Raw genomic sequence first — 4,226 nt, 5'->3', positions numbered from 1 at the left:
TGATGGATATGGAACATATTACACCTACACAGCTCGCATCGCCAACACAAAAGGTTCATACTTCGTATATATTCTTCTTTGATTAATATCCACAAGATTATACTTAGGATGAACCTTCATACCAACTTTTGGCGTAGGATCAAACCATTCACATTTGAATAAGATTGTGCACTTGATTGGTAGGGATGGATATTCTAACTCCAAAGCCTCAACCAATTTTCCATAAAAATCATTTGACTCGTCACTATAGTTTGATCCCTTTATGCAAACACCACTGTTCATTGTCTTTCTACTTGTCCCATAACCCTCAGTGTGAAACTTGTAACCATTTACAAAGTAGCCATAGAAGGTATTAGCAGCCGGTAGAGGTCCTTTTGCTAGATCAGTAATGAATCTGTTATCAATATCGCTTCTCGAGCTTCGAGCCTATGGGAAATAGTAATGAAACGAGTGAAATCTAAGAATGTAAACATATATGTTGTGTAAATAGAAAGTTACTTACATAACATTTGAACCATTCTGCAAATTTTGAGTCCAGTTTTGCATCAACTGCAGTATCAGTCAAATTGAGATTTTGTAACCGTAAAAGGTTGATATATTTCCTGTTTATGAACGAATAAAATTATCATAAATATGATTTAACTAAGCTGTATTAAGTTTATACTCTACAAGATTTATACTTACTGTACAAATGGTGTAGTCTCTTCACAATTCAACAAAATATAAGTTTGAGCTGCTCGTATCTCTACATCGGTCAATTGTCTTTTTTATTATTTACCAATCGTACACCCAGGATAGGTGAAAATTTTTAGATTCCCTTCTAACTCAGATTCTATTCGATCTCCTCCGTCATCATTACGTGGCACTCTCCGATGCTTGGTGTAAACATGTGGTTCGAAGTAGTGTTAACAGAAGGTGGAAGCTTGTTGCACCAAATATGCATTGCAAATTGATCCCTCAACCTTTGCCTTATTGCACACGTTCTTTTTAATTTTCTACAGGTGTCTGTAATTGCACAATAACAATATGTAAATATGAGTTGAAAAAACATTGTAATGATTAGAATGGGATGTTAATGGTTCGCCTCTCAAATGGATACATCCATCTATATTGTACCGGTCCTGCTATACGACATTCATAGGGCAATGAACCGGCAGATGCTCCATAGAATCAAAGAAGTCGGGCAAAAAAAATTTGCTCCAATTTGCATATTACTACTGGGATTTCTCGTGCTAATTGGTCCATATCATTGCATCGGATAACAGTCATCGTCAATTCCTTGAAAAGAGACTCAATTCTGTCATTTCTTCCCAAATTTTCCCTAGCAACAATTCCCGAAATTCCACAAAAATCAATCTTTGCATGAAAACATGACAGTCATGGCTTTTTATGCCAAACAATCTGTATTTCCTTATGTCAACACATCTACCCATATTTGAACAGTATCCATCTGGAAACCTCAATGATCGGACCCATTCACATAATACTTACCTTTGGGGTTTATCTAAAGAATAACATGACTTTGGAAACTTTCCAATAACTACAGATTGCTCAAGTTCTGGTCGATGACAAATTTCCTTCATGTCTGCTCTCGCTTTTGCATTATCCTTGGATTTCCCATCAATGTTCTTGACAGTGTTGAACAGTTTTTCAAACAAATTTTTTTCTATGTGCATCACATCAAGGTTATGATGGATAAGAAGTGAACTCCAGTATGGCAAATCCTAGAAGATGCTTCGCTTTTTCCATCTGCTATTCCTGTCAATTCTACCATTTACCTCTTTTGCACCTAACTCTGTAACTTTCATAAGCCCTAGATCTTCAATTTCTTGTAATATTTCAGCTCTACACTTCACAGGTGGAGGGGGATCAGCAATAGTTGTGTTCTTTCTAAAGCATCATCGATTTCACCTCCAAGGGTGAGATTCTGGTAAGAATTTACGATGAGAATCAAACCAACATTGTTTTCATCCATTTTTTTAATGTCAATGCATTAGTGTTTTCCATGCAATGAGGACAAGCCAATTTGCTTGCCATACTCCACCTAGATAACATTCCATATGCTGAAAAATCACTAATGGTCCAAAGCAAAGTAGCTCACATTATGAAATTATGATTGGCCAAAATATCAAACGTTTCAACCCCATACTCCCATAAATTATTAAGTTCGGCAATCAAAGATTGTAGAAATACATCAATTTTGTATTTCAAATTATTACGGCCAGGTACAATGACATACAAAAACATGTATTCATCTTTCATATACATTGAGGGTGGTAGATTATATGGTGTGACAATGATAGGCCATGATGAATATTGTTGTCCTAATTGTCCAAATGGCTGAAACCCATCAGTGCAAAGCCCCAATCTCACATTTCTTATCTCAGCAGCAAACACATGATGATTGTTATCAAAGTCCTTCCAGGCTTCAGAGTTTGACGGATGAGTCATTATACCATCCTCATATTCATGCAAGCATGCCATCTCATGTGTTCAGCTGTCGCCTTAGATGCATATAACCTTTAAAGATGAGGAACAAGAGGGAAATAATACATCTTCTTGAAAGTCTTCTCTCTTTGTACTCTACCAGTCCCTCGACCCCGCCGTTGATATCTTGGAATATTACAAAACTTGCATTCTCTTAATTCGGAGTCAACACCCCAGTATATCATATAATTATTTCGACAACAATCAATCTTTTCCACAGGTAGTCCTAATCCCTGAACTAATTTTCTTTTTCGATAAAAATTATCCACCTTCGAATGGCCTTCAGGCAACATTTCTTTTGATAACTGCACAAAATCATCCTTACACCTTTCTAAAAAATGGTGCTCCACTTTCATGTGTAGTAATCGTGCCACTACAGATAGAACTGAATGATTCTTGTATCTAGGCCACAGTTCACTATTAGCTGCACTTAGCATGTTAAACAATTGTTGTGCTGCATAGTTTGGCGATTCCTCTATAGTGTCCCAATGGAATTCTGCTCTACCCGCATCGAGTACCATATCATTGCATCGATTACCATACTGAAATTGCAAAAGCTGACATTTTGAACTTACAGCAATAGAGTGGCTTGACCCACTGAAAACTCGAGGTTCACCATGATATATCTATTCGTAATAATTTTTCACGAACTCATACTTGCATAAATGAAGTTTAATTCTATCGATATCTAAGAATGCTCTATTTTGACACTTCTTGTGATTACATGGACACCTCAACTTATTACTATCCATACAACTGGAATTACCAACTGCAAACTCTCTAAACAATTCCAATCCTTGCAAGAATTCATTTTTTAATATCCCATTGACCTCATACCTCCAGTACATCCAATCTCGATTAGTCCGCATTTTTTTACGTAATTAACACTATGTTTATAAATGACAAATTATATGTAATTGCATTAGTCCTAAATCATCCTTAAAATAGACCAAAAGTAATGTTCCATTTGCATTTCTAACCTACTAAGATTATTTCAATAATAAGGGTAACTATATATGTTGTAAACTCACTAAGGTTATTATTTCTAACTAAGGGTAACTATATATATATATATATATATATATATATATATATATATATATATATATAAACTTAGTATAATATTAGTAAGTGTACGATTCCTCATATTCAATTTTTAAAAAAATTTCGGTAGCACTTCGGCAAAAAATTATCATATTTCAAGTTAAAACACACTCACATAAACATTTCTATATAATCCCAACATTCTCCAAAGTCAAAATGGCCACTACTAGGCCTCCAACTCAAACGCATCATTCATGTGATTTCCACTCAAGTAAAAACACAAATCAACATAAAGTAATTTCAAATAAATAAATTTCAATACATCATTGCAAATTAGGTTTTTAATCAGTTGCGGATTAAAAAACATACCAAACACCTATAAAATCAAATGCTCTCTAAAACCCTAAAAGCATATGAAACACCTATAAAATTAAATGCCTTTTAAAACACTAGAAGCTGCATGAAAAATTGTTGTCGAATTAAGGCATTAGAGTATTCAAAAAAATCAGTCAACAAAAAATATTATGTCCTTTTTTATTCATACATTTTAGCATAATGTATAACATTGTAATTATATATATATTATGTCCTTATTTTTTATTTTTCTTATACTGTTACATCGTTTTGTCAATTTTTAGTACTTTTTCTTCGTCACAAAATGTTATTTTATTATTGCATTTTGTCAAAATTAATTA

The 4,226-nt window shown here is 34.0% G+C and overlaps 1 pseudogene; it reads right to left on the bottom strand.

The window, feature by feature from the left end:
- Nucleotides 1-426: 426 nt before the first annotated feature.
- LOC149495738 (uncharacterized) lies at nucleotides 427-2,268 on the bottom strand (annotated as a pseudogene).
- Nucleotides 2,269-4,226: the final 1,958 nt, after the last annotated feature.

The sequence above is a fragment of the Jatropha curcas genome, chromosome 6 (genome assembly GCF_041381405.1).
Source record: "Jatropha curcas cultivar XTBG-Jc1 chromosome 6, XTBG_Jcur_1.0, whole genome shotgun sequence".
In the NCBI taxonomy this organism is placed as follows: Eukaryota; Viridiplantae; Streptophyta; class Magnoliopsida; order Malpighiales; family Euphorbiaceae; genus Jatropha; species Jatropha curcas.
Note: the sequence above shows the minus strand (reverse complement) of the source record. Positions and strands in the feature narration are given on the sequence as shown.